Below are 7,306 nucleotides of genomic sequence, written 5' to 3'. Positions count from 1 at the left end.
AAGTCAACCCTTTACCTCGGGGATTGAAGAGGGAAATATCAACCTTAAACCTAATACCGACAAGGGTAAATCTAAGGTTGGTAATAAAAAGTTACAATTTCTCTATTCCAGGTATATCAACAAAACTGTGAGAAATTAAAAACAAGAGTGTGCATTAACTCAGCCACCGTAAGGGTTGATGTTTCAGGAATATCCTAGGGTATGGATGAAATCAAATTCATATTCAAACGAAGTCAAAGCATGATATGAATTTGGGGCTCTTGCCTCAATTTATACTACATCACCTAGCTTCCCAAAAATTTCAGGATTACCTAAATGGATCCAGGAAGCTGTTCATGAAACTTGGGCAAATAACGACTATTTGTCCAGGGGAGACATTCTGGAGCTATACTTCTTCAGTACAACACCGGAATCAATAGGAAAAGGCTCAAACGAAGCTTTCATTTTATAAAGTTAAAGAGACCAGATACAAATGTTCAAAAGTTTATCAAGGATCCTCCATCAGAAGAAACACCCCTTGTTGCTTCAATAAATGTTCCACCAGAAGAGCATGAGGTTTATGGGTCTGTCTAACTGAGATGGACAAAGTCAAGTTTCCTTTTAAATTTTATCATAATTCAGTAAACGAATCATTCTTGTTAAATATTATTACAGGAAAAACCACAAGTTTTGCAAAAGATCTATTTGAAAAGAAAAGAAATCTTTTGTGGAATAGCAAGCTGCCGGGAAGTAAAGAAACTCGTCGGAAATTCTGTAATATGGCTCATGTGGGAAGATGATCGGAGAATATCTGTCCAGAGTGTCCAAATCAAAAGAAGCTAAAAATTGGCAAGGGCATCAGACCTCAGTCAGACAAGAAGCATCTTGCTGAGACAGGACCAAGTGGTGAAGGACCACAACCACGTATTTTTCGGAAAAACTAAAAGTTTAAGATTCCTCGACAAAAATAAGTGGACATGTGACTACCATCACTTTTTCTTGGGGATAACAAAAGTTAAAAAATTCCCCGACAGGAGTTAGTGGACATGTGATAAATCCACTAAAGGACCAAAAAAACTTGAACCCAAAACATCTATAAAATGGAGTAAATGGGAACAAGTAAATCACCCAAGAAGTCAACCGAATTATGGAACCAAAAGAAAATGTATTATACATATCTCAAGGTCTCCAAAAGACAGATTAAGGCAACAAGAAAACAGCTGATGATTTTCAAATATCTATACAAACTTCTGAAAGAAGCGGGTAATGAAATCTCAGCTGATATGATCCAGACTCATATCTTCTATCTACGTCAGGAGATAAAATCGGATGAACAAGTTGTTTCTAGATTAATAATCTAGGAAGAAGACAACTCAAGAAAATTGGAGGGACCACTCAACCACCCACTTGACCAACTCAGGAGATAAATCGACAATAGCTGGAAGACATTAAAGAAAAGTTTTGGCAAGAGTCTGAAGTCCGAAAAACAAATCCACAAGAGGCTTTTATAAATAAGAAGACATAAAGAAGATTAAGGCATAACTCAACCTCTTCATTTTCTTTCAAATAAGTTGTAATATTTTATCTTTCAAGTTTATGTGTATTTTAAGTTCGGCTACTATTAGTAGCTAAACAAGTTTCTACTCCTCTACAGGATGTTACTATGTAATAATATTTTGTATGTTTGAATAAAAGAACCAAGACTTTTGCCCCTCTCATGTATTAGTTTCAAATTGAACTATTTTACTATACACCATGAGGTATGAAACGAAACAGGGTTGTGCTAAGTGTTGTTGAAGGAATCTGCGTCAGGAACCATAGGTGGATACAACCCAAAGGCACTCTGGTCAAAACAGTAAACTGTTCAATTTATTATACGGAAGCATGATGGATCATTTATTTAAAAAAATCGATCATTGGGACATGGTATATAGGCTGAAAACCTTGCGTAGATGCATGTATTGGAACTATATGCCTTCAAGAACATGCTCGATAGGTTTAACAATGACACATACCAACAAATGAAGATAAGGGTATTATGGGGAATTTTAGAAAACAGGGGAGTAAAAACAAAGATTTGAAGGAAAGAGAAGTGAAAAGAAAGTTGAGTAAGGATAGGGGTATTTTTAAATAAGTTGCCTAAGAACAAACTTTATTTTGGTACGTGAATTATTTATCTATTCATATTGGATGATAAATTATAATGTATGTGAAAGGAATATTTTAATTTTTAATTAATTTATTTTTGTTATAATATTTATGCCTGTTTTATTCCTGTATAATATCTCTGCTTTTTGGGTATTCACTAGTCGATAATTGCCTACTAAGTCTATTTTGAAAAAAAAGGCATAATTCAAGGGCAAAGTAAGTTCAATGAATTGAATCCAATGCAGCCTTTATCATGCTAAACAAAAGAAGGAATAGGGTCGAGTGACTTCGCCTTCTTTTCTACCGTCCTGCTCTCATCTCAGATGGACAGTCAAGTAAAGTACTTTCCTTATCTCTCGCATTTTATTGTCTAAGATAATTTATTTTCCTTCGAATTTTCCATGTTGGGAATCCTCTCAGGTAGCGCGCAGTGGGGGGAAACTTTTTCAATTCATTTCGTAAGCACTTTTCCGAGTATTCCCCCCAACTCTTCTTATCTGATTGACTTTCCGTCCTCTTTCGGTCAAAGCAGGACGCAGGTTTGCTCACAGACATTCTCCTTTAGGATGTCAAGTTCATCTATTCCTCGTCAATAGCTAGCGGGAGAACTCTCTTGGGGGAGTAGCTGACCTAGCCAGATGCTTCACGACTTTCCTTTAAAGTCTATTTTATGTTTTGTTATCTCAAAAAAAGCAGATGATTCGCTTACTATCCCCTATCTCCGTCCATCTCAGTTATGTAATTACAACAACTGAAAGCATAGATGGTATGGATCCCAGTGTTGAATGAATTGGTAGTAGTGCATTATATTAGTTTTCCAGTAGCATTCCGTTTCTCAATCCGCTTGTTGCGTCAAATACCAATAAAGGTTTAGTGTACCTTCGTTTAGTGAAACGAGCACGGGAAAAGAAATACTTGATGAGCAGAAATGAAGATTTCCAGATAGAGAGAAAGATGAGCAGCCAATCTACGTAAGCAAAAACCTATGCATGATTGGATGATAAATTATAATGTATGTGAAAGGAATATTTTAAATTTTAATTAATTTATTTTTAATAATATTATTATATTAATATATGGAGTTCTGTTTTTGTTATATTAATTTTTTTTAGAATATTGATATTTATCTCTAAATATTATATTATTGTTCGAAATAAGTTATTCATTGTTTTCATATTTGTGCACGAATATATAAAAAGAAGAAAACTTTAATACAAATAAAGTCTATAAATAAGAGATCATTGATGTTGCATGCGTTGGTTTTTTTGTGTTGAAGGAGAACAGTGAAACGTCGCAGAAAGAACATGGAATTACATCATTGAATTAATAAATAGCTCAAGTCAAAGCGTATTGAAGTGTTGTTATGAAATGTTGATAACATTCCAATGACAACACCTAATCACTGTTTTGATTAATGTGTCGTTTATTCGAGAACTTCAGCTTCACTTTTGTTGCATCTGTAGTTTTGGTATACAGTTTGATATATATATATTTGGATGTATTTTGTTCTCTCATTTGTTAAGGGAGTTAGCGTTTATTTGTTCACAAGTATTGATTTTTTTAAAATTATAAGTTTTATAGTGAATCGTTTTGCCTTGAGACATCGCACAAAATTTATATTTGTATATGATTTATTATATCTTATTTTATTCACTAAAGTTTATTGTGTGCTTATAATATATTCAACTTTATGTTGTTAATAGCTTTTACAATACTTGCACACAACACATAATCATGATAAACACATTCTTAATATTTTTGTATTTTTATGTAAAACAATTCAGTATACAGTGTGATTGTGACACAGCAGCGACATTGGTGACTACGACAGCGGCCGCGGCGACCTTGGTGGTGATGGGACAATGGTGGTGATATGAGGCCCTAAAAATAGAACATGTGAAAATGAAAACATGAGAATAAATTTGAAGCCATGGTGACAATGAAAAAAGAAAATTAACCATGGTTGGTCGAGGGTTTGAACAAATAAGGAGAAAACAAATCAATAAAGAAATTAATAAAGGACACAAATGTTACCCCATTCTGATGGTTTAGGTACATAAAATCCACCATAAGGGCAAATTGTCACTAAATCTATTTCTCAATAGTTAAATATATATTTAGTTTTTGTTAGATTGATTTTTTTTTCTTGAATTTTTTAACTAACTCAAAAAATATTTTTATATTATCTGGGCCAACATGTGTATTTTCGGATGAAATTTCAATACAAGAAAAATGATTTTTCGCAGCACATCTGCGAATAGTACTTTTAACGGCGGGCATCAATATGTGCGCTGTTAATATTGTTGCACTTAACAGAAATAACGGCGTGCATTAAAAGCACGCTGCGGAAAGTAATATTTGCAGCATGTATTTATGTGTGCTGTAAATATTATATATTTTCCGCAGCGTGCTTTTAATGCGCGCCGTTAATAACATATACATTAACGGCGCGCATTAAAAGCACGCTGCGGAAAGTGTGGGGACCTGGACGCTAATTCATTCCTTAATCGTCTTTAGGAATAATTCAAACAATTATAGTAAACAGGATCTAATTTTTTTTTTTAAATACAAAGCGGAAACGTAATGTAATTCAATTCAGATTACAGACTAAACATAAACATATAAATCTTGTATTATCTACAAGAATTCAACTAGGTTCAACTATATATCAGTGCTGAATCCTAAGTTTCTTCGAAGCCCGGATCTCCACGCTATCTAGTCCAGCCCTCGTTCTCTTCTTGACCCTGATCCTATCCCACCTATTGCCATGCACACATACAAACAAGACAACAGCCGGATAACTCCGGTGAAAATTACATTCTCAGTATAAATCATGTATACATACAATCATAAAAATAATATAAAAGCATATAACAGATATTCCTAACATGTATCAAAATCAAAACATGAGTCAAATATTCATCACATGTATTATAATCCTAAACATGAATCACTATCAAGAATAAATCATATTCTAAACATGTACCACCATCATGAACATAATTCAACATCAAGCAATGAATCACTCTCCGTGATTCTCAGACTCAGACTCGACTCAGTCCTAATCTAGGGATCCCGTTCGGAATAAGAACATACACCCACCTATACTCCCGATCGGGGTGGTGGTATGTTCTTATTCACGGGCTCTTTCCATATCGAACACCAGTAATAGAAAAGACTCCAGTTCTATCCACTCCGATATAGCCAAACGTCCGGTGTCCTGACCTAACCGTCATGGACTATGGCCCTATCGCCAATATCCTATCCTGCGACAAAGTGCAATGGGCCAGTGACGAGTCCTCACTATCCGGCCTTCTGTCACAAGATCAAATGTCTACGACTAGGCACATTCGTCTATGACTCAAGACATACATTGTCTATACATCCATATACCAGAAATATCAATCGTATTTAATTGCAAATAACAATGCAATAAAATAAAGTATGTGATTTAGGGAAACTCGAGTCAAACCTCACTCGAGTTGTGCAATCCCAACTCAACATTAATTTAGACATTTATCTTCTCGGTCTGACGAAGTCGAAGTATCGAAGTCAAGTATGTCTATATCAAATCTGAAATACAGTATCAAATAGACCGTGTCAATATACCGCTTAACTTAAAGCCTGTTCTGATCAATACACAACTCAAAACATAATCTGATCAATATCGAATCCAGACACAATCTAATTCATATCGATGATATCACGATATAATCGAAGTGACTACTGAATCTGATCAATATCAACCCATAGATGTTTCGACGGCATAACAATACAGTCTCGATAACCCCGTCAATTCCAACACCACATATATAATACCAGAACTCATAATCAATATCGGTGCAACTCATAATTTCAATAACAATACAAATCTGATATCGAATCTCAATTAATCAATTCCAAAAATCATAACAATTACATAACCAGTCTGTTCTTTAATCTGACTTCGATTATACGATGTCCACTGTATCAGAAACACCATATATGATTCCTATTCAATTCTGACAACATCATAATTTCAAATCGTATCTAAACGTAACAAAGCTTACGTCCAGTTGTAGCCTGCGTTGATAGGAACTCGGTACTGAAGTCGGATTCAAAATCGGATAGACGGATTTTGCTCGAACGAACACTTTGCAGCTTTTCCCTTGAATCCTCGGTTTTCTCCTTCAATTCTTATCTGAAGAATTGTAGGATATATATATATATATATATACACACACACACACACACACACGTCGCACATACAAACCAAGTGGCAATCTTTCCTTCTGCATGACTGGCGCATATGCGCGCCCAAGCCCCGCGCATATGCACCGAAAATCCGTGCTACTGGACTGCTCGCGCATATGCGTGCACCCAAGTCGCGCATATGCGCGAGACCTACTGTCTCGGCATTGCAATACTCGCGCATATGCGCGCTTTCCGCCGCGCATGTGCGCCGAACTCTCTGGACGTTCCGCGCATGTGCGCGCATTCAAGCCGCGCATGTGCGCGCATGCTTCTGTCTTCCTCGCGCATGTGCGCCCATACACGTCGCGCATATGCGCCGAACTCTTCTTGCACAAAATGTCAAATCTTCTTTCGGCTCTCCCGGTCTGATCCGTTTCATCCATAATCATCTCAATTAATGATTAAATCATTTCAGATTAATCTCGGATTACGGTAATAAAATCTCGGGTCTTACAGAAAGTAATATTATAGCGACGGTTCGATTGAAAAACCGTCGCTAATAATCGCAAATTGTCTATAAATATCATATTTTCGTTCCACTTTCCTCCACACCACTTCACAACACTTAAAATTTTTCTCTCTTAAACGATTTTTATTTCGATTTAGGTACATTTTTTTGTTTCAATTTTTGGTTAATTTTTTAAGTGTTAGTTAAGATCATCAGTCAATTTATCATAGTTGTATTTTAGTTTTTTTTAAAATTTATTAAATTATAAAAGTAAATTTTTTATTTATTTTTTACGCAAACTTTAGCGACGGTTTTTAAACTATCGCGAAATGTAGCGACATTTTTGTAACCGTCACTAAATTTAAATACCGTCGTTAATTTAGCGACGGATTGTAAACCGTCGCTAAAGTAGCGACGGTGTCTTCGGTTTTAAACCGTCGCTAATATTTAGATGTTTTTTGAATATTAACGGCGTACATTGCAGGCTGCGGATAGTTG

General features: G+C 35.5%; 1 long non-coding RNA gene across 1 annotated transcript; it reads left to right on the top strand.

Annotated features, from left to right (window-relative positions):
• The first annotated feature begins 2,308 nt into the window (after positions 1–2,308).
• Positions 2,309–3,204, top strand: LOC142537996 (uncharacterized). The gene is made up of 2 exons (XR_012818626.1): positions 2,309–2,462; positions 2,657–3,204. It is a non-coding gene; the product is annotated as an uncharacterized LOC142537996 (long non-coding RNA).
• The last annotated feature ends 4,102 nt before the right edge of the window (positions 3,205–7,306 follow it).

Source organism: Primulina tabacum, chromosome 2, assembly GCF_025594145.1.
Source record: "Primulina tabacum isolate GXHZ01 chromosome 2, ASM2559414v2, whole genome shotgun sequence".
In the NCBI taxonomy this organism is placed as follows: Eukaryota; Viridiplantae; Streptophyta; class Magnoliopsida; order Lamiales; family Gesneriaceae; genus Primulina; species Primulina tabacum.
The sequence above is the reverse complement of the archived record's forward strand: the minus strand, read 5'-3'. Positions and strand labels throughout refer to the sequence as shown.